This window comes from Dipodomys merriami, unplaced genomic scaffold (assembly GCF_024711535.1).
Source record: "Dipodomys merriami isolate MVZ:Mamm:240054 unplaced genomic scaffold, mDipMer1.0.p SCAF_4, whole genome shotgun sequence".
NCBI classification, from domain to species: domain Eukaryota; kingdom Metazoa; phylum Chordata; class Mammalia; order Rodentia; family Heteromyidae; genus Dipodomys; species Dipodomys merriami.
The window spans coordinates 55,479,680-55,504,787 of record NW_027205603.1 but is presented as its reverse complement, the minus strand read 5'-3'; the positions used below and the strand labels follow the sequence as shown (position 1 = coordinate 55,504,787).

General features: G+C 33.8%; 1 protein-coding gene and 1 pseudogene across 1 annotated transcript in view; both read left to right on the top strand.

Annotated features, from left to right (window-relative positions):
* Positions 1 to 25,108, top strand: part of Mmp16 (matrix metallopeptidase 16) — a 239,489-nt gene that overhangs the window by 20,526 nt on the left and 193,855 nt on the right. The gene's annotated exons all lie outside the window — the stretch shown is intronic.
* LOC138806375 (U6 spliceosomal RNA) lies at positions 19,098 to 19,191 on the top strand (annotated as a pseudogene).

Sequence of the window (25,108 nt, the reverse complement as noted above, 5' to 3'; positions counted from 1 at the left end):
TGCATCAGATAACACATTTCTAGTAGGCTTTCCAGGTTTTCTTTGGAGCACTCTTGCTGTCTTTCTTCCATTACTAGCATTCATTGTGGTAGTAGCCCTTATGTCTACTGCAGGACCTTTAACAAACTTCCCTGCCTACTTCCCCTTCTCCTTCCATCACTGTTTCAGATTGAGGATTGCAAGCAAGATGTCAAGATCTTGTGTTAAGGTTTGTGGAGCTAATCCTTTGGACAAAGTCATATTTTAACTAATCTAATAAAATGTTATTAAAATAGGAAAATACTAAAAAATGCACACTTGAATGTTACAGACTTTTCTTTACACTAAAATGCTAGAAATTTATTTTTTATTCAAGATCATTTTACTTTTCATAGTCACTGACATTCACTTAAAATTTTTGAATTTTCTTTATTATTAGAGAGAAAGTCAACCAACTGTGATACTAGGAGTCAGTGGGGTTGAAGCTCTTACTTTGATCATTATTCACCTCCTTGCTGGTGCCTTAGAGTATGCCTTAAAGTGGAGTATACTGTTATTCATTTCATATTCAGCATAACATCTGATAATTAGTACAAGCTAAGTAAATGTGTGTTGAATGAATAATAATTGAATAGATAACAGAATGGAAATTTGAAGTAGCAAAAATATTATTATATATCAATTTTCAGTTATTTTATTCAGTCTGTGTGTGTGTGTGTGTGTGTGTGTGTGTGTGTGTGTGTGTGTGTGTGTGCGTGTGCATGTTGGTGCTAGGGCTTGAATTTGGGGCCTGGGCACTGCCCCTGAGCTATTGTGCTCAAGGATAGTGCTCTATCACTTGAACCACAGCTCCACTTATGAACTTTTACTTGTTAACTTGACATAAGAATCTCACAGACTTTCCTGTGTGGACTGGCTTCAAATAATGGACTGGCTACCCAATACTCAGATCTCAAATCTCCTGAGTAGCTAGGATTACAGGCATGAGCTACTGGGCACCTGCTCAGACTAGTTTTACTTAGTCATTAAGAGTAATATTCAATTATTATGTTACCATTATGAATTTTAAATTAATGCATTCAAGTAAATATTTTAAAGGTTCATTTGACTTTCCTGAGTGGTTTTTTCTTTGTGTGCCTATTATGCAGTGTTTTATGTCTTGTTAGAGAAACATGGCACAGTACTGGGTTCATCATGGTGATGGTTTCATTTAGCATATAAAATGCATCCTATAAAACAGTGTATTACCATCTGTGCTTCACTTAACTCCAAAGAGATTACACAACTTCAACAATTACTGAATGTCTCTTTAAACAACATGTAGTTTATAAAAGCAGATTAAGTATTGTAAAATATTTCTCAATTCTTTCCAAAACCCACCATGTTTAGATGATTTCAGAAGCAATAATAAGAAAAAGAACACATTTGAAAATATCTTTCTTTGATAGACTTAATCTCTTTGAAAAGTTGAGATGATCACTCAACAATACATTGCTCTCTATAAGATACATTTTCTGCAATATAATATTTTCTCTGAACAAATATGTAAGTGTAGACTTGATAAGGCTCTGTCCAACCTATAGATCTGTATTACCTTTCCATTTGTTTTCATTTCTTCAAAATGGATTGCTCCTACCTATAGCAGTTTCTACCTGAGGTTGTTGAGCTCTGTTCATCTGTAGTTTTCTATTCTGAGTCTTTGGAGACTCTACAGTGTAAAGCCAAGAGATAACCAAATATTTGTTATTAATAGTATATAAGAACTTGGTGTGGAGCATATATTTGAAAAGAAAGAGTCTAATTTTAAATCCAGGAGGAAAGGTAGAAGCAATTTCTCATCTATGAGTTAGGATTTGACTTGATTCTAAATTCCTTTATGCCCTATCTTGTAATGTTCACTATTCTTTGTAGGATGCAATGGTATATGGAGCACTAATGTCTTGAAAGTAAGAATTGAAACACAAGTAAATATGCTTCTTCGGTATTCATTGCTTCTAGTGAAACTTTTCAATCAAGAAATATAAACACTGATACACACACACACACGCACACATACACACACACAAACACAAACACATACACACACAAAATCTCCCTCATTCTCTTCTTCACTTTCTTTCTCTCTTAGTTGGGGATTCATGAAACCTCATAGTTAGAATGTATTGCAATTCCAGTTGTTTACCTAGAAAACTGTAGCCCATGAATACACGTGTTGTCAAGAAAGCTTATTGTATGTGCATAAACATATGTATGCGTACATATATATGTATATATAGGACTGTAAAGCTTCTTGACCTAATGGACTATTGAGATTTATAAAACCTCTTATAGAAAGTCAATTATTATGCAAATATCCTCATATATCAAGTTGAAGTATCTTTATATTTATACTGGCTAAGTAAATATAAAGCAATTGTACTGATGCTTGTTCTGGTTTTGAAATATTTTAGCCAGGTCTTTAAACCAGTGCATATTGTTCTTTCTTTTTGGTTCTTATCAAATTAATTTCCAGTAAAGTGTCTGACTCACAGAACTTATTCAGGGAATATTGGCCAATAGAAGTTATCGTAAAAATAATGGTTCAGCAATAAGAAACCTTTTTTTTTCCTACCAAAGCTCTTTGAGTATTTACAACACCATTAGTGGGCCAAACAAAATTATCAATACAAGCAGGCAGCTTTGGACAGCCTATGAGAAGATATGAGAAGCATACATGTCTGTCTAGTCACATACATGTCTGTCTAGTCACATACCAAATGATTTCTCAGACCTTATGTGGTATGTAAACTGGACCTTCCCTACTCCTTGTTAAGAGGGACTTTTACTCTTTGGCTAGACATCTTGAATTTACTTATTATATGTTATACTGGACAGATTAATTAAATACTCTGAACCTCATTTCAACCGTGTAAAATACAGAGTGACATACTATGTAGATAATAATCTCAATCCTATGCTTTTGAGAGTTAAGTGAAATATTAAAACACATAATACACTCTTAGAAAGAATTTCCAGTGTTCATGTGTTACTTGTTCAAGTTCAGGAATGAGCTATAGTCTCTCTGAAAAACACATTATTAAAGTTTTTAGAACATGTTTATTTTCCTTGTCCTTTAGATTATTTGAAACAAGTTAGACTTAAATTATTGGTCTTAATTTGAAAACAAGAACAGCTGATTAAATTAAGTCTTGCTACTCTAAAGATACTTTGAATTGATAATGAATTCACTGAGATACTGGCCAGTTGTTAATTCAAGGGTAATTTTTATCTATCAACAATAAACACTTGGAGTTGTCTCTAAATAGTGTATGTGTAAGGGAGGGGAAATAGCTTGAATCAACCATTAGCCCTGTAAGTACTAAAGAGAAATGGTGGAGAGAATAACTAAAACATATAAACAAGAACTTAGAATTCTTTCCATAATGTTAAATGCTTCAACTAATTCTTTTAAATCTACTTATAGTCATCTCTTAGTCAGCAGTGAAGACAGTATAATCAAATCTACAGTTGTATTGTTCATTCACTTCGAAAAACTTACAAAATATGGAGTGATCATTACCAGAGGCTTGCATGGATTGACATTAGGATCTCATGAATCTTGAGAGGTTGGTTCTTTCTTCAGATACTTAGAGATTCAACTTCTCTTGCAAATGTCCCCCCCTTAGTCATAACAATTAAGAGTCATAATTACTGTTATTTTGCAGTAGTCTACAAAATACAGAAGACTTAAAAGGTATTTAGAAGTTTGTGTAAATGTTTCATATGTATGATTTCTTATTAGATATTGATATTTCAATTGTCTCTGTGGGATAACTGGATCCAATCATATTTGTGGATTTCTTTTATTTATTATTTTTTATTCTAAAGATACTGTACAGAGGGGTTACAGTTACATGAGTAAGGTAATGAATACATATCCTATTGAACATTGTTAGCTCCTCTTTTGTTTTTTTTTTCCTTACTATCCCTTCCCTCTGCCCTCCCATGCAACTTGTTTTCAACATAGTATATATCTTATCGTTACAAGGGGTCAACTTGTAACCTTGTTTCAACATTTTCTTATTCCCCCTCCCCTCCCAAAATTAGAAAAATACATATACAAGATGTAGGGAACCAGAATCAAATACAGTGACAACAGGGGTTATACCATAGGAGGAAAAACATACAAAAGAAACAAAAACGTCACATAGTATATAATGGAATTCTATGTTTCCATCAGAAATAATGACACCATTCCATTTGTTAGGAAATGGGAAGACTTGGAAAAAAATATTTTAAGTGAAGTAAGTAAGACCCAAAGAAACATAGGTCCCATGGTTTCCCTTATTTGCAATAGCTAGTATACATCTAGGATAATCTTACCAGACAAAGAGAAAAGATCAAAAGATATATAAATATGACCATATAAGATGATGCTAAGCAAAATGAACCTCAAGTATGGACACAGGGGCATTATTCTTTGTTGCTGTTGTTTTTAATGTTTGTGGATTTCCATATTTAGTCTTCAGTGCACATTAGTACTGCAAACATTGATGTTTAGTAGATGCTAAATTTAAGGTATAACTTCATTTGAAAACTAAAGAGCAATCAGAAACTGTTTCATTAATTCCTTAGAAAGTGATCCGTCTCTGCTACAGTTATATTTTCCATAAGCATTTAATTTTTTCTTATGCATTTACCTTTCACAAGTTTAGTATTTCACCATTTTTCCAGTGTGGTTTGATTACAAAAGAACAGATTATTTGACTCCATGTGATCTGTGTTTCTGCTAGTACTTGAACATTTCCAGCACTCAAAGGAGTTGATGAGCTGGACAGCGGGATTCTAAATAGCAGAAGCTTATTGCAGCATTTACATATGAATATTTTCTTGAGTTCTTTTCCTAGCCTCTTAAGTTCATAATCCTTTCATCAACTGACAGTTAAAACTACTAATACTGTGAACTAATATAAAAATGAAAAAAAAAACAAACAGATCAAAGGATTTTATGGACTTTAACATATATATATATATATATATATATATATAATGTTTTTCGTGTTAATCTCATGAGCAAAGCATGCAGCTCTTTGGAATGATTTTTACTTAATCAGCATTGATTTTGGCTTTCTAGTTATTATGTTGAGGAGGCAGTGTTTGATGGAATGAGCTCCTTTGAAAATTCTAGATGTGCACAGCCTAGGAAAAACCTTGGTGTGTTTGTGTCTCAGTATCCCCAAGAAAGAAACTAGGGTAGTATTTTTTAGCCACTACTGCTAATGTGAGGATTAAATAAATATGTAGATGGACTCTGATAAGCATCAATCCTTAAAGTCTACTCATTATTATTCACTGGGGAAGAGTGAGGGAACAGAAGGCACTGTGCAAAAGAAAATGTATTCATTTCCTAACTCATATAATTCTAATAATTCCTCTGCACATCACCTTTGTAATAACAATAAACTAAATAATTAAATCTATGGAAATAATTAACCTATGGAAAATATAATTTGTTTTATTGTGCTCTATTTCTTAGTCTTTCATCAGTTTATCCTAAATATTAGATTGCTGTAAGAAATATTACAAATGGCTGTTATCCATAAGTATAGGCTTTACCTTTCTTTGGATTTTAGTCTTACTTTCACCTTTTATTAATTTGTTTACAGTACAGGATGTTTTTCTGGTTAGTTAAGAAGAGACAGCTTTAGTTTTCTATGGAGAATGAGCACCTTTCTCTGTGACACAGAATTTACCTTTCAACTCCTGGCAAAAGCAAGAAATGTACAGACAAACAGACAGAAGCAGGAAAGTCTTTCTGATCTACTTCTTTCTTTTTGACTAGCAGTTTAGCAGTAGCTGCTAGACTGGATGCAAAAATGACATTCTAGGTTAAATAAGGCTTTAAAATATTTTAGCTGTGATTATACAGCTAACTCTTTCCTAAATTCCTATTTGCTTTTGAACTTATTTCAACAGTCTAACAAATTTTATAATTTTTTCTTAAAAAAACTTTATAGATGATATTTAAGAGCTTATAGATTTTCTTACGTTAATATGTCCTTTAAATAAGAGCTGCCAGTTGGCTTATCTGTGAAACAATTTTTCTGTTTTCCGATGTATTACACAATGATATTAATTGATACATGATGTTAGTGTTTCCCTGTGTTCTTGATTCTTCTTTTTCTGTGGATTCTGTATTTGCAAATTTGCTTAGGTACTGTAATTTCTTACTACAAAATAAATACTGGTGTTTTCCTGCAAATGTAAAATGTATTATGTGAAATTAGTGGTACTGTTACACTGTTAATGTGTATGTGGGTATTAGATGTACACGTTAAACATATCGAAGCTTTTTAGATCTATTGCCCTATTTTCCTCTGATGTGAGGATTGTTTGATGATGTATCTCATATGTCACGTGTCTTTATAATGATGCTCGTGTAACTAGTTTTAATAATCACTTTAAAATTTTCTCCCCAATGAACAATGTAAAACTGTGAGTGATAGGAAACATGCAAGAAAGAAAACAAAAATGACCCGTGGTCTTATAGCCTTTGATATTTTCCTTTTAGTCAATGTCCTTTGCAGGCATTGCTGCTCTGACCCACTCCTAATATGAGTTGCTCTTGTTCTGTCATATCATCTGATTAGAATGTTCTCCCTGGGCCATCTTCCAATTACCTGTGGTACTCTTTTCATTAGGTATCAGCTTGAGGCTTTCCGATTCCCTATCTGCAATAGGAATTCTACTTCTGCAACTAAAAATTGGATTTTTTTTGTTTCATTTTGCTTTTGTGTGCATACCTTTATGTGTATTTGTGTGTGTGTGTGTGTGTGGGCTCCCTTGTAGCCCAAGCCAGCAGAATCTGTCTTTGCCCCAGAAGATGTCTAATATTATTTACTGATGCCTAATACTATTAGTGAATAAAGTGATACAGGGTGTGGTTTGGTAAATTAGTGAATAGTAAACAAATAAATGCATTTTCTATTTAAAAAAGTGATTATTCTTCATGAGATAATGTGGCAGAAAATTTTTGATACATAACAAATAGTTTTCGTGATATACTAATATATACTCCCAAAGAAATATTTGATGTACTAATGTATACTTTCAAATAAATATATGAGAATTTCTGTTTTAGGGAAACCTCACCAACATTCATTTCTGTATACATAAGCAATCTGCCAATTTTGTGCTGGAAAAAACAGGACTCCTAATGCTTTATTTTGAAAAACCATTGCTTTCTAAAAATACCAGAGCACTAGTCATTAGATGCTCAGCAGTTATAGAATGATGGACTGTACACCTCTCTGTATACTTAGCCATATATTCATGAGGTTATATAGGTCTTAATGTGGTCTTAACATTTTTTTGGAACTAGTTGGTGCCAGCTACATTATGTCTCTGATAATAGCACCTGGTACCTGAGGCCTTTCCACATTTAAAAAAATGCATTTTTGCAATATTTATGTCACTGTTTGCAATTACTTAGTTGAATTTGGAAGAAAGGAATCACGTTTCATGGTCTTTCAGAGATGAACTTATTGGGAAGTTTTTGACATACATTACATTTATATATTACAGGTGTGCAGTGACCCATTGTAATACATTCCATATAGTGAAAAGCAGTGAAACATTGAGTTAGTGTTGGTAGAATATATATATCTAACATTCTCTTTTAAACAGCTTCAAGACTATGATACATTCTTGAATTTACAATATATTTGTGGTATGTTTGAAATGTACGCATGTCATCATTCAGAAAGCTCAATCAAACTTTCCTTTTGAGTTATCTTATGAAAATCAGAAATTTTGGACCTCTTTTTCTTTACCTATGAATTAAGACTAATAATGTGATATATCTAACATGCTGTGACAATATCACCCAGAATGCCCAAATAACTCAGAGCTCTAGGCATTGTTTCTGGCACATAGAAAATTGTCACTAAATGTTAATTATTATTCAACAGTTTTGGATGGTATTTAGAGTAAGAAGAATAAGCTTTTTCAACAGATATTTTAGGGGCTTTCTTTAAAATGTGCTTATTATTTTGGCCAACATGTTTATTGAATGCCTACTCTATTCCAGGGATGTAATTAGGTAGAGGGCATATAATGCTAATTTCATTATCAATTTAAGGTTTTGAAGGGAAACTTGTATATGATTCAAGCAAATTAGTCATGTGTTAGTACTATGAAGATGTCCTTAGTTGTATGAAAACTAATATGGAGACTTGATAAAATTGTGGTAATTTTTTTCTTAAAAATGGTATTTGATCTGCCTTCAAGTTTTCACAGGAATTAGCTATTTCAAATATGAGGAAGGCTACGGAACTTCCTAAACAAATAGAGTATGGACATAATAAATGGAAAGGTATAGTATTAAGAATAAAGGATTAAAACACAACCAAGGATGGCTGGATCTAATAGAGGGACTGGTTCTTTTATTTAAGTTAGGGCTAAAGTATGGTAAGGATCAGAACTTGTAGACCATGTTAAGTGACTTTACCTTTGTTCTAAGAGCAAGAGAAAGTCCTTGTGTGGCCTTAAATAGACAGGATATCAGGGGTGCATGTTGCAGCTTGGAGTAAGTATTGAGCTGACTCCACAGGGCAGATGTAAATAAACCAATTAAATGTCAATCATTGCATTCTAAGTGGGGAACTGGTGTGAGATTTCAAGCAGAGGCAGTGAAACATTAGATATCGTGGTAGTACTGAAGAAAAGGATGACTAAAGTGAGAATTTTGGAAGTAAAATCTATAACACTATGATGAAAAGCTCAGATATGAGAAATGTCAACAGTTTAACATTAGTTAAACGGATATTCATTGAAGTAGAGAATCTTGGAAAAGTACATGTTTGGGGGGAACATTAGGGGTTTTATTTGGAGTATGTAGAGTTTGAGTTGGTAGGAAATGGTAAAAAAGCAATTTTCAATACTTGTTGAATCTGAGGAAATGTTTTAGTTGAACTGTCTTATATAGTTATGTGAATCTGGAAAACATAAGTGTATCCAAAGCCAAGGTTTATTAATGAAGGAAAAAGTATACCATGAAGGCAAGAGAGGATCTAGAGAAGAACATTCAAGGTGTGTTCATATAATGTCTTTGTGTAAACAAAGGAACAAAGGATTTAGAAAGCAACCACTGAGAGGCACCATAGAGAGGTACCCTAAATCAGAGAAGTCAAGGAGAGGAGAGCTGAGAAGGAGGGAGTATTCAACACTTCCGTGGAAAAGTGAAGGAGCCTTTTGAATGAATTAACATGGAGAATTACTACTGACTTATTGAGGTCATTTAGAAGAATGTAGGTGAATTAGTTAAAAGTAAGAGGATAGTGAGGAAATAAATACCATGGAAGAAAGGGAAAGGTTATCACTGGGGGGAAGACAAGAAAATATAACATTTTGTTATGTATGTGTCTTGATGTTACTTAATTGTACACTCAAAAGGATTGAAATGGCCCATGTATGTTTTGTTTATTTTACCACAATAATAAAATGTTTGAAAGAAAGAAAGCCAGTGAACCATCCAGTTGACAAGAAGACTTATAATGCATCATTAAAAAAAAATCAAAATCTTTTACCTCTCCAACCAGGCAATTAAAGACATGGGAATCTCACCTAGTTGCAAGGATTTGCCTTAAGAAGAAAAAAAATAGTTCATCTTTCATAAGTAAGTGTGAAACTGAAAAGGAGGGACTTTTCATGAGCTAGTTTCTTTGATATTTACGGTCTAAAAGGTCTTGGGGGTAAGATAAAATGGTGAGAAAGATAAAAATTGTTCCCTGTCTTGTTAAATGTATTTTCTGTCAGAAAGATAAATAAGGAATCACTGTAGGAACATATTTGTTTTCCTTATTACAGAGAAAATAAAAACTCATGGTAGTATATTCTCAGGGGCACAGACCAGAGACAGGAGGAGTCAAGGGAGTTTTCTTTGAGGAACTTATATTCAAGTTAAAACATTAAGGTTAAGTGGAAGTTTGCTAGAACTATAAAAAATGGTGAAAATGCTTTCTGACTGAGAAAATTGAATGAATACAAGAAGCATAGATATAAAGGAACTGGGAATGGAGTCTGAAACATTCAGTGAAGGAATTAAAGGTTTTTAGAGCTGGTTGGAGAGGAATTATTTTAGGATGCATTGATGTAAAAACATAAACTGTAGAAAGAGGCCAAGTGTGCACATGGTGAGTAAATCACACTTGACAGCTCTCTCTGGCCGTCTCATTGTCTGCTATTTTCTTCTGAGAAGTGCCTTGCTTCTGTCCACCAGGAGTGCTGGTATTCACAAAGCAGACAGCAGGTTGAGGTGAAAGGGGCGTTTTGCATGAGGATCAGCTGACCTACAGTCTAGAACTGTACTCCTGGTAACATGGAATTTCTTTTGTGAAAGTCAGTGTCCTTGTTGTAAATGGAGGAAATGAAATCAGATTCTTTTGGGACCCACCTAACTGAACATTTTCAAAGATTATCGTTTTTGTTTACAATAAGCACCTATTCTATAGGCTCCACACGAGAACCAAAAGCCAAGTATTGAGCAGAATTTATTCAAGAGCAATTTCTTTGTATTGAATGTCTGCATTATATAGCTGCATCATTTATAGGCTCTGTGAGACTATATATTAAGAGAGTTAACTGACAGTATTGCGCTGCCCTGGATGACAATGGAGTGTCATTGCTATGCCTAGTGACTTCCACTAGCACCATTGAAGATAATATTTTCTTAATAGTGCCATCAAGTAATTTTTCCAAAATATTGATTATAGACAGAAAGGTGGTGATGCTTCAGGGCACTGTTTTTTAGCTTTGAGAAAGGGCATGGATTTATTTTAATAGCTGTCACCAGTTTTTTTCAGTATTTATTCAATGTGAAATACAGAACTGTTAGTACCATTCTATGCTCGAAGTATGTAAAGATTTACCTTGTTTGCAGTGCTTAGTCCATGGAGATGATGAGCATGTCATGTGGGTGTCTCCTTTGTGAGAAGAGGAAACACACGTATCGGTGCATGTGTAGGAATGAGTACACTTCTGTATTAAGTAGGTCTCACAGGTGGGCCAGTGTATGCATTTATTGTTCTTAATAGTTTAAAAACACTGTTGTGCCAGGCGTTGGTGGCTCATGCCTATAATCCTAGCTATTCAGGAGGCTGAGATCTGAGGATCCTGGTTCAAAACCAGCCAGGGCAAGGTTCGCCTTCTGGGTATTCATTTAATTAAACACTTCATTCATTGTTTAGAAGAGTTACATCTCCCCTAAATGTATCATCCTTTAATCATTTATTTTGTGTTATGCATAGAACCCTTCATACATTATCACATGTTTGTATTTTAGGTCTATCTTCCACATGTGAGAAAATTTTAAGCAAGATGATATAGTGGCCCAAGAAACAATGTAACAGATTGTGGGTATGCATCCATAAGTACAGGGTGACCGCAGTGGGACAGAGGAATGAGATGGACACTGACAAGCATCTGTATAGTGCTAGGCATTTAGTTTACATTGAGCCACTTAATCTTGCTGATACCTTTATTTTTTCTTTAACTCTTGTTTTAATTCATATGAAGAAACTGAGACTGAGGGAGGTTCCATGACTTGCTCAATGCTACAACTCAGTAAGCTTCAGCATCTGTACCCCAAAACATGTCTACTGCAGTTACAAATTTATCTTTGTAATTGTGTTAATGTAGAGAGGAAATGAGAGAAGGAAGTAAGGAAGGCAGGTAGGTGGGAGGAAGGGAGGGAGGGAGGGACAAAAATGAAGATAAGTACAGCAGTTTTTGCATAAAATATTTTTTATCTCCTTTATCTTACAAGTCTCACAGTTAAATGGAACTTCTGAGCTCATTGAACAACAGGAGGGTTTTATTGTTTTTAAAATGATCTGCTTCAGCGTACCCAGAATCTATTGTCAGAGAACTCAGGCCAAGAATAGCACACTTTTTACTAAACATTAAGATTTAGTAATTAAAGGTGATAAAATAGGCTTTCTTGTAAAAAAAATCCTTATTCTTGCCATGCTATTTAAAACATGACATAAGAGGAAAGTCAGTCATTATTGCTAACACAAAATTTCATGTAAAATTTTTGAGTAAACTATATTAAATAATACATTAAAAGAATGATATTACCCAGTAAAACTCAACCTAGGAAGGGGAAAGATGTTTAAAGATAAGAAATTTCTTAATATTGTACATTCTATTAATTCATTATAGAAAAAAGTCCTCTGGCTCTTTAAAAGAATGCTGAAAAACTTTAACAAATTAGTTTGATATCTTTTTCCCCACATGTATGTGTGTGTGCGAGTTCCTATTTCTTGAACTCAGGGCCTACATGGTGTCCTTAAGCTTCTTTTGTTCAAGGTTGGCACTCTACCACTTGATCCATACCCCCATTTCCAGCTTTTTGATGGGCAGTTTATTGAAGTAAAGGGTCTTATAGACTTTCCTGCCTGGGCTGGCTTTTGAACTACGATCCTCAGATCTCACCCTCTTGAGTAACTAGGATTACAGGCATGAGCCTCTAGTGCTTGTCTTGGATACCTATTTTTGTAAACAACAAAACAAAAATTTAGCAGAATACAAATATTTCGCTAGCTCCTTAATAACCAACATTGAGAATAATTAGCAGAAATATTTTTAGTTAATTCAGGGAAAATCTTTTCACAAATATCATATTTATACTATACTTAATATTGTTCTGGAAGCTTTAGACAGGCAATTTAGGAAAGAGGAAAAAAGAAATGTGTATATATTGGAGAAAAGATGATATTTAATGTTATTTGTCTATAATATGATTTTACTCTGGAAAACACACAAATTCAGTTGAATGGATTTTTATAATTTTTGGCTTATTACATTTTGTAGCTCATTGTTTACATATGGAAACACTGGAATTTTTCAATATTATTTTTATCTTTTGGTTGAACTGTCAATATTTCTTCAAAACAACATGCTTAGCATTTTTAGTTATTTAAACCTGACTGTGGTCTAAAAAGAACAGCTTGGAGGTATTGGGTAGTTAGAGAGGCATGGTAGGAGATGCTCAAATAGAAATTTCCAGAAGAATAAATAGACATTTTTAAAGTTAAGAATATAGCCTGTCCCAACTTAAGAAAGCCTGGTGATTCTGGGGAAGTGCTGTCTTCCATGTTGGAATTTCGAATTGACTGGTAATATCTTAAAGAAATAGACATCCTAGAAGAGGATCACAATAGCCCAATAGCCATGTACATAGGTCCATATAAAATGATGCTAATCCAAATGAACTCCATGATCTGAGAGAAAAAAAAGAAAGATATCAGGAGAAAGAGTGAATTTAAGATATCCGTGATGACAGCATTAAACTTTCTGGCCTTACAAATGTGTTGAGTCACTTTGGCTTACAAAAATAGAATTTCAGGAGCATATACAGGATATTAGATCCTTATTCATTGAAAATACTGAAGAATTTTCAAGAATTCAATGTAATTAGTAATGCCAGAGAACACTGTTCGATAACATACAGAAAACAGCGCTGCAATAGGACTTCCTACAGATGAGAGAAGGGGTCTTACTTGGTTTCTCAAAACAAAACCATCCTTCTGAGACTTCATGGCTCTTGTATGCAGAGCTTGGCTTGTAGTTGAAAGCTAAATATGCTGGTTCATTCTTGGTATTATTTGTCTTTCATATAACACGTTGCAGGTTTGGTAACATACCATACTTTCCTTGTATGTCAGATTTATCATCTAAAGAATAGCCAACTTTAGATACTCTTTCTTAGTAAGATTTAAGTAAGTATAATTTTACTCTTTTGTTTTACAAAGGCGTTATATTTCTATTCCAGATAGACATTAATTCTTAGAATTAAATTGCAGATGCCAGCTCTAGCAGATGAGGAGAGGCAAAGGATGATAAATGTTTTGTTTCTCATTTCTTCCTCTCCACCCTCTGTAAGACATCTGTTATTAGCTTGATTACAAAGTTCCCTAAAGATTCACTGAGCTTTATCCTAATAGTTTTATCCTAATAGCTATGGATCTGGAGGCTTCAGACTGTATCTGAGTAGCTTGACTTGAATATTAATTAAAGTGATTTTTAAAAAATACACATTATCATAGTGACAAATTATATAGGGGAGGTACATCCAAAGTAATTAGTATTGAGCTGCTGAGCTTTTTACTACTTTCTCTTGCATTCAGAATTCTAAATGTTTTGAAACTGAGAATAAAAACCAAAATGTAAAAGTAGAATATCTTTAGTTCTTCTTTGATGGTTTAAGAATAGATCACATGTATTGTATATATTCAAAGTTCATTCATTTTTGTATTGTATGGTCTAGGTAAGACTTTCTAACTTTAATAGTATTTCATAAAGAAAATCTTTTCTGGTGAAAATCTTTTGTTTTTTTCATTTTTTCTATACTGGGTTTGAAGTCAGGATAGCATGCTTGCTAACTTGGCATTCTGCCTTTAGTCTGGTTTTTTACTATGTGTTTTGGCAATCTGGTTTCACTTCCCATCTTTGTATCCTGAGTCACAATCTGCCTACATTAAGCTTACTGTCATTGCTGGCATGACATGTACATGCCACCACATGCAGCTTTTCTCTATTGAGACTATTGAGACTGAGTCTCATGGACTTTTCTACCTGGACTGTCTTGGAACTGAGGCGCTCCCAATCTAACCTCTCAGGTAGTTTAGGATGACAGGAATGCACTACAGAACCAAGCTGTGGGTTGAGAAGAGTTCTCACAAACTTTTCTGCTCAGGCTATTCTTGAACTATAATCTACCCATCACCTAGTGAGCTTCAGGAACCAGTTTTTGTAGTAAAAATGTTAAGGACTTGTGAAAAGTGTTCAGCCAGGAATAAAAATAATTGTGTTAGGTTAGAATACTGCTTTTGAACATTTGTTATTTGTACATTCAACTGAATCATTATTTAGTATTCATTTTTATGGTCACGGACATAGACAAAGTAAACCTTGGCTGAGTAACATTTGACTACTTTAACTAAAGTAACTGGTTAATGAATCATTCAGAGTTTTACTTACTTATCATTAAGAGATGAGGAGTAGCAATGTCTCTTCAGTGGTATAAAAACATATAAAGAGGAATAACTTTTATCACTTATTTTCATGACATAATGGGTAGATGAAGTAGTAATGTGAATACTACATATTTAAATGAAATTTAAAATATTTTCTTTAAAATAGTAGACAAATAGTTCTCCTCTTCATACTTCTTCAAAAAATTGGAGAGACTAATTTGATCATTTACATAAATATAAAGTAACACATTTGAATGCAGAAAGCAGATAATTATTTTCATATCTTCTTTAAGCTTTTATAAGGTTGTAGAAATATCCCCAAGGGAAATGAGTAACATTAGAGAGCAAAGATATAACAGAAAACATTATATAGGAGAATATATGTGTGCTAGTACCCACACATACCCACACACACACACCACACTTATTTTTACTTTTAGGGATATGTAAGGTGTACTGTAATGTTGGTAAACTAGTATTGTTCATTCTTAAGATACATGTGTTGCTTTTGGTCGTAGGGCTTGAACTCAGGGCCTAAAAGCTGTCCTGGGCTCTTTTGCTCAAGGTTCTCTGTCAAGTTTGAGTTTCAGTGCCACTTCTGATTTTCTGGTGTTTAATTAGAGATAAGAGTGCCAGGGACTTTCCTGCCTGAGCTGGCTTTGAACTGCAATTCTCAGATCTCATCTAGGATTACAGACGTGAGCCAGTGGTGCCCAGCTCTTAAGATACTTTTTATGGCTTGATTCTCACTGTCTATTTCTGAAAATTTAAAACTTCACTTGTTTTTAATTACAATTCTGTAACTGCTTACTTTAATATATTTAAAGACCTAATGTATTTTTGCCTTAGAATTTAAATTTGAGTATCAAAAAAAAGGATTTGAAAGCTACAACTAGAAAACAAGAATATTAATGATACCGACATGCTATTATTTGCAAAGAACCAATATGACTAGTAATTGATTTTAAGGAACTTGGGCATGAGAACATCAGATTCATATCTTTTTTGTATAGTTTTTATTGTAAAAATACTGTGCAGAGGGGTTATAGTTACGTGAGCAAGGTAATGAGTACATTTCCTATTGAGCATTGTTGCCTCCTCCTTTGTTTTTTCCCTACCATCCCTTCCCTCTCACCTCCACAACTACCCCCTGACCCCAAAGTTGTAAAGTTTGTTTTCAGCATAGTGTCTTTTTTTTCATTATTGTGAACATACCATACAGAGGGGTTGCAATTACATGGGCAAGGTAATGAGTACATTTCTTTTCAAGCATTGTTGCCTCCTCCTTCGTTTCCCCTTCCCAATCCTTCCCATCTCCTCCCGCCCCCACCAAAGTTGTAAAGTTAATTTTTGACATAACATCTTGTACATCTCATTGTTGCAATGCATCCTCCTGTATCCCTATTTAAACAATTTGTTTTTTCCCTTCCCTCCACAAATTATGCCAACATCAAAAACAGTGAAAACAGGGGTTATACCGTGGGGGAGGGACATACAAAGCAACAAAGAAATCATCTTAAAAATATGTTAGAAACAATCGCAAGAAAGAAAAAAACACTTGAGTCCTTATCTTGAGGATCATTTCCCTTAACACCAACTTATCTGAGAGTTTCTGCTTGTCTAGACATATACTAGTTATTTCAAATAAGGGAAACCATGGGGCCTATGTTGGGCCTGGCTTACTTCACTTAATATAATTTTTTCTAAGTCTTTCCATTTCCTAACAAATGGGACAGAAAGGAACCCTACTGCATTGTTGGTGGTAGGGTAAACTTGTTCAACCACTTTGGAAAGTAGTATGGAGGTTCTTCAAAAGACTCCACATAGAGCTCCCCTATGACCCAGCAATGTAGTGTCTTGTACACCTCATTGTTACAATGGGTCTGCCCCATCCCTATTTAAGCATTTTGTTTTTTCCCTTCCCCTCCCTGAATTAGAGAATTGTATATACAAGATGCAGGGCACCAACATCAAGTACAGTGAAAACAGGGGTTATACTGTTGGGGGAGGAACAAACAGAGAAACAAACAAAAAAAAACACATAGTAAATTATGAATACGTTAGAAACAACAGCAAGCAAGAAAAAAATTGTGTCCCTTTCTTGGGGTTCATTTTGCTTAACATCATCTTTTATGGTCAGATGTACATAGCTTTTGATCTTTTCTAATTGTCGTACACGTTTACTAGTTATCATAAAGATGAATTCCTACCTTTCCTAAGAAAAACAACATTGCTAGGTCTTGCTTTAAAATGTACACAATGGCAGTGTTTATAGTGTTGGCTTTTCTCTGATTTTTTAAAGTTATATATATTGATTTTATATTAATATTAAACAATATACTATAAGGACTGAAAATGATTAAAGGTGTCTTGAAACCAAATTATAAAGCTATATTATAAAGTTATATATGTAAGCACTCTCTTCAGAGGTAATTTATCTTGGTCTTAGATATTAAGATATATAACTACTTTGTCTCTATTACTCCTCATATTAATAAGTACTTTTATTCCAAGTGTTTACTTCAGCATCGATGTGTATAGATATATACATCAGATAAGTTTGTCTAATTCTATAATTTATAAGGTACTGTTTCTGTTGATCTTTTATCAGAGTGATACAAAATGATGAGGATGAATAACAAAAAAGTTTAATTCTTGCAATTGCTTTTCATAAACAGTACCATAAAAATAAGTTTTTCCTGCTTCTATTTATTTTGGATATTTGAATAGCCCCGTACAGCCTGTCTCACAAACCTTTGCCTTCTACAGTGTCTTTGGATTTTTCTTGATTCTACTGTCACTCTTTCTGAATGACACTAATCTTTTTTCCAAATGTGTTGGAGAATTTAGTAATTATGCATAAATATGCTTTTTAGTCATATTCAGGAAAATTCAAAGAATATTTTAGTAACATTGTTTAGATTTGTCTTTTAAGTTTGTTTAATGATAGTCTTAGTAGTAGTATTGTGTGATTAATTATTTTCAGTCCAAGATGGCCTTAGTGTTTCCTTTTCCTTTTTTAATGATTCCTGATTCCCTTGCACCAGGGCATATAACACTTACATTTCCTTCTGTCAAGAAGAGACAAGATGAATAATATTTACTATTTCTTTCCACAAGTACATATCTTGATGAATCTGTAATTACTTGGAATTATTAAAGCTTTTAAACTTGGCTGTATACCTGCTGGAATATGTTAAGTAACCTCGTGCACTGTTCATTGTTTTAGTTAAGCAGTTTTTTTTATATAGTTTTTAATACATTTATTTTTGTTGCCTTCTTTGTGCCAAACACAGTACTGGCTGTTGGGGGTATGAATTTAGGTAAGATAGCATCTCTATGCTCAGGGAATTTTTACCATCTGATGTCAAAGGCAGGTGCATATTCATACTTGCAGTTTAGGGGAGAAGTCCATAATGGAGGCTTGCAAAACGCATAGGGAGCTAATTGTGGACTTAGAGCTTCAAAGTCAAGTTATTTGATAAGTGAAGGGGAGAAAGAGTAGAAACAAACCTTCTTTTAATTAGTTTTTTATTGTGAAAATACTGTACAGAAGGATTACAGTTACATGAGCAAGGTAATGAGTACATTTCTTCTTAAGCATTGTTGCCTTCTCCTTTGTTTTCCCCCTACCATCCCTTCTCTCCCACCTCTACAACTACACTCCTCCCCCCCTTTACCCCCTGCATCCCACACCCCCCCACCTAAATTGTAAAGTTCGTTGTTCAACAGTGTCTTCTACATCTCATTGTTACAATGGGTCAACCTGTATCACTATTTAAACATTTTGTTTTTTCCCTTCCCTTCCCCAGATTATACCAACATCAAATACAGTGAAAACAGGGGTTATACCATGGTGGAGGAACATACAAACCAACAAAAAATCACATGGTATCTTATAAATACATTAGAAACAATAGCAAGAAAGAAAAAAACCACTTGTGTCCCTATCTTGGGGTTCATTTCGCTTAATATCATCTTATCTGGTCATATGTACATAGCTTTTTACCTTTTCTTCTTGTCCCCAACATATACTAGTTATTGCGGATAAGGGAAACCATAGGACCTATTTTTCTTGAGGCCTAGATTACTTCACTTAATGTAATTATATCACATATACTAAAATTGGAACAATACATAGAAGATTAGCATGGCCCCTGTGCACACAGTATTTTTAAAGACATGAGCATGCTAGAACATCAGGAACATCACAACAAACTGAATAGCTCTGTGAACTGAGACAGTAGAGATGAGCAAGTAATAAACACAGAAATGAAAAGTAATCAGAGACCAATCTAGTCACAAAGAATGCTCCAAAATTTACATTAAGTGAAGTAAATGAGACCCAAAGAAACATAGGTTGCATAGTTTCCTTCATTTGTAGTTATTAGAATTTGCCTCTCTATCTACAAGCAAACCCATTGGATAGTAAAAGACAAAAAAATGAATCTGGACATCATATTAAACAGGAATCTAAACATTCACATAGTGAGAACAAAAGAGGATATTCTTAGGTGAGGATCACAAGGGCTCAATAGCTATGTGCATATGATCATAGAAACTGATGCTTTTTGAAATGAACTCCATGAAACGGAAACAAGAATTTTTATTGTACTGTTTGTGTTTCTTCCCCCCCGCCATTTTCATTTTTTCCCGCTGTTTTTGATTTCTATATCCTTTGTCTTGTATGTAAGTTTATCTGATTTGATGAGGGGAAGGGAATAAAGGGTAAACTAACTCAGCAATGATACTCAGTAGATACTATGTTGGAAATGAACTACACAACTTGGGGGGGAAAGAGGGAAAATTTGGGAGAAAATGAGGGAGGGAGTGACTCTGTTCAAAAAGAAATATATTCATTATCTGGCTTACATAATTGTAACCCCTCTGTACATCACCTTTACAACAGGATATGCAATATTGTATATACATGTATATATATATATATTTATATATGAGAAAATGCTCTGTTTAACTAGAGATTTTCCTGAAAAAAAGTCAATATATAGGCTAGTGTATTTCTGATATAATTTGTAAAGGGTTACAATTGCATTTGAAGATGTTTATTAACAGTTCTATTATTTGCAAACTTTCAACAAAATTTTATATGAATTTTTAAATTTGAATCACAAAAATATTTCTAATTTAAGCAAGGCACTTTAAATATACAAAACATTGAAAAAAGTCTCTGATTTCAAGCATTATAATTAGAAAATTAATGTTTAGAAATATGGTCATTAGCTTATTTAATTTATTCAAGGTAAGATTTAAGGGTTATAATCTAGTGGCAGATTGCTTGTCTAACATGTCGCTGTGTTCAGTCTTCATCATGGAACAAAATAGATAAGAATATTTTCATTTGATTTCTGGCTAGAATTGAGAATAATGGTGCTTGTTGTCTGAAAGCAGGTATGTTATATCATCTGTGTAGGATTAATTCAGAGAGAAATGGAGTGTTTCCCAAATGGGTCAGCTCAGAGGATTTATTACTAGCATCTTCCAGTATTTTCTATTTCAGAGTTTGGGTTCTCTCTTAATCAAGTGAAGATGATTAGGGATATTGGATGATAACATTGGTTGTGGTGATGATGATGATGATGGTGATCTTCTAGTGATTATAATGCTACTGTTAACATGACATCACCATTCCAAAGATGATAAAAATACCAGTAGTATGTCATTAACTTGACTAAATTTTACACACACTCACTTGTACATGCATATTAGTGACATTAATGGCATGAACTATGTAATAAATTTTATGTATACTAACTTCATTTAATTTTCACAGAGCATTTTGTGACATGAATATTCTTAGTTGGTAGGTTGTTAAACCAGAGTTCAAGTTTTGTCTCATCTGGTCCTAAAATCCAATTATACAACTATGATTTAACAGATACATGCATACATGGATACACACTTTACATGTTTAACTTCCTGTTTCATCCAGTTTTCTTGTGTTTATAATGTGGCTGTTCCTTTTAGCACTTTACTTTTAAGATAATATATTTTAAAATTTTTTTACTTGATCTATAATATCTATGCTGTCTTCAATCCCAGAGATTTTAATTTTATTGTCAGGTGGTGTACAAAGGGGTTACAGTTTCATTAGTAAGGTAGTGAATACATTTCTTGTCAAAATTGTTACCCCCCCTCATTTTCTCCCACTTTCCCACCCTTTCCAATCCACCCCAATTTGTACAGATCATGTTTTTAAACTGAGACTATGAAGACATTGTCTATGTTAAGTACTGTGCATGTAATATTATATAAAATCTAAAATCATATATATGAAATATTGAAAGTCAACTTTTGCTGAGATTCAAATGCATGCATGCTAGTGTCAGAAGTGTAGCTCATAAGCTCTTCTTTAAAATTAATTACATTGTGATGTCTTTTGTACATGTCTGATGGAAACATTGTTAGCTTATTCAAAGTCAAATTTAGAGAAGAATTTCTGACATTTGTTTTCATAATCCAAGTAATAAACAAACAATACAAAGTATAGCATAGATTCATCATTATTCTTTAACATATTAAAATGTTCACTGTTGTTTCTCATAAATTACATGATTCCTATAAATTTTAGAATTCAGGAATTATTACATTTTCATCAGATTAAATGGATATATTTCTCCTACAGAATATTTTTCCCTCATTATATGTCTGTTTGAGAATTGAAACCATAGCTTAAGCCCAACTCATGTGAGCCTATCTTTTTTTATGTTTTATGTTTTTTTTTTTCCCTCAAGGCTAGCATTGTACCACCTAAGCCAGCACCACTCCTGGCCTTTTCTGTGTGTGTGGTTCTGAGGAATCGAACCCACGGCTTCATGCAAGCTAAGCAAACATTCTACCACTAAGCCACATTCCCAGTCCCATGTGAGCCTATCTTTCTTTTGTCTCATTCATTTATTACCCATACATAAAGCAAATTCTAGATTCTCTGCCAGGTCCTGGACATGTATAGAGTTAAATAAAGTTAATGTATGCACTAACTAGTTTTTCAAATAGTTGGATTCTCTGCAAATTTTTTGGACTATAATTCAATCAGTGAAATATTTTCTAAGAGATCTTGTGGGAAGGTAACTAGTTATCAAAGACTAATCAAGTTGGATGGGTATTAAGAAAACAGAAAACTTAGAAAGCTACAAATAAATTTCACTTATGAGAGGGAACCATTTTGACAGTAATAACTGTTATGACATCCAATGAAATGAAAACATTTTGCCTTTGAATGCTTACATTTTGGTAAAGACTTTTCATACATTTGTCCAAGCATTCATATTAATTCATTACTAATTCTTATCTTCTTTGCCTGATACAAAGGACTTCTTTGCATTCTGTGTCCTTCTTTACAAAATGTGCATAATAGGTTATTGTAAACATTTCATGAGCTCTCTCTCTTGAGTTTTTTTGTAAATGATACGTTGACTTCCCAATTATTTCTCTTTGTCTTCTTATAATTGCATTTTAGATACTATGTAAATTACAGGGGAAGTACAATAGTTGCAGACTCTAATTCATGTACTTGATACCCATTTATCCTTCTCTGTCCTCCATGATATTCTCAAAAGTAATCCAGTGAGTTTTGTAGGAAATTGAAAATGAAACTATAACATTATATTTCCCAAATTCATAAAAAAACTTTTTTTCACTATGACTTGGTTTTGGTCTTTAGTTTTCTACTGTATGTGTTTCAATAAGTTATTTATTGAGATCTTCTGGGAGTCACCATGTTGGATAGTGGAGTTATGGTGCCCTTTGTCTTTAAGAACTGAGTCAGAAAGCATAAGATTTCCAAAGGCTTGACATAATTGAATGTAAATGACAGTTTTTTAGCTTCATCACAAATCATCACTGTTAACTGTGCCATATACTTAATTCCAACCTGGGTGATAAGGGCATTTGATTCTTGAGTTGAATACAAAGTATTCTAATGTCAGTAAATGTATTAATTTCAAGAGAATAACTTTTAAAATGAATACCTTACTTTAGATACAATTTTTCTTTGAAATTTAGCCTCAAAACTATTCTATATAAAATAAATCTCCCTTATTTGCAATATCTAATATATGTCTGAGTCAAGCAGAAAAGGTCAGATAAGGTGATGTTAGGGAAATGAACCCTAAGATATATATTCAAATGTTTTTTATCTTTCATGCGATTGTTTCTAACACATTTATAAGATTATTTCTTTGTTGCTTTGTATGTCCCTCCCCCACAGTATAACCCCTGCTTTCACTGTATTTGATGTCGGTATAATTTGTGGAGCGGAAGGGAAAAACAAATTGTTTAAATAGGGATACAGGTGGACCCATTGCAACAATGAGATGTACAAGTGGTTATGTCGAAAATGAACTTTACAACTTTGGTGGGGGGAGGGGGAGCGGGGAAGATTGGGTGGGGAGGTGGGGGGGATGAGGATGGGAAGGGGAAACAAAGGAGGAGGCTACAATGCTTGATAAGAAATGTATTCATTATCTTGCCCATGTAATTGTAACCCCTCTGTACAGTATTTTCACAATAAAAAAAATCTTAGTAGACATCAGTCCAATGAAATGTGGGTGCCACAAAGATATACCATGATCCAAGAAGTTGCTGTATTTTCCACCTTTGTTCATCAGTCATTGGTGTGCGAGGACTGATTGAGACACTGGTTGTTCTAATAGTAATAGTGGATTGTTGCTCTCCAAAAAACCACTGACTCTTGTCCCACGCTGTTTACTTGCTTTCTTGGATCATGCTATTTTTTAAAAAATAGTTCTGAATAAAGATGGTTTTTATGCAAGTTCTTTTTTATTCTCATCCCTAAGATAGATAAAAGAACTTTGGCAATGGTTTCACTGTGCTGGTCTTACCTGATATGCCAAGCTCTTCCTATAAGAGCTCATAACAAGTTCATTATGCCAACTGCATCTGACATTTCTTTCTGATTTTTTCCCAGTTTTTAGGAATAACTATATATTTAGTAATTTTACTAATTTTTATTTATTTATTTTTTACACAGAGAAGAAACACAAGTAACTGAAAGAAACATTCTTTCATATGTATCCGGTGTGCATTTATTTAATAGTGCCTTTTATGACCTTGGTGTTATGCTAAGGATTGGCTATTTATAAATTAAGCCAAACTGAACATCGATGGTCACAGCTATAACATTAACTGTTTAGGAAGTTGAGCTCTGAAATACAGAATTTTGAAATAGTCCAGGCAAAAAAACTCACTAGACTCCATCTCCGAAAAAATCAACAAAAAGAAAGGCTGGAGGAATGGTTCAAGTGGTATGTCCTGCTCTAGCAACCAAGGTCCCTCAGTTCAAGCCCTAGAACTGCAAAGACATTTTTTTTTGTTGGTTGTGGGGCTTGAACTCTGGGCCTGGGCGCTGTCCCTCAGCTCTTCAGCTCAAGGCAAGGGCTCTACCGCTTGAGCCACAGTGCCACTTCCTGCAAAGACATTTTTTTAAAGCATGGCGTATGTGATTTTTAGCCTAGCACACCTCAATCTTATGTGAAGAGGTAGCATAAGGAAGAAGCTGATGTTAAGGGACTCAGCTACTGTAGGAGGCGCAGAGAAATCAAGAGGCTTGAATGTAGAAATTTGCTTGCTTAAGGTCTGAAATGGAAAAAAATTTGACTTAAAAGTTGATTGCAACTTCCAGTGGTATCTTGGGTAAGTTATGAGTCTACTCATTTCTGTCAGCTGTGAATTAAAAATGGATGGCCTTCAAATGAAGTTTTTTAAAGTTTTTAAAAATTATTTATACTATAGAAATGTTCGCCCTCTCTCTGAATAAGTCATCCTATATAAGAAGGAATGAAAGCTATTAGTATTCTTTAGAGAGTGTCCAAGAAGAAAATGTAGGAATGATCAACATTTCAATTGCTCACAAGTATCTCATAAATTAACATTCATCACATAAGCCTTTTCCTATTGTATACATATTAATTCTCAGTAATCTTCCCTCACTTAGGTTGTACTGTAGAATGGTTATTAGGTTCTCAATTAATCTGAGCACTTGCTATAAGAAAATACATAAAGTTTAAGGTTTTTCTGGAGTCATGTAATAGCTATTTGCAGGTAATGATTACTGATTCAGCATGGTTGAAATC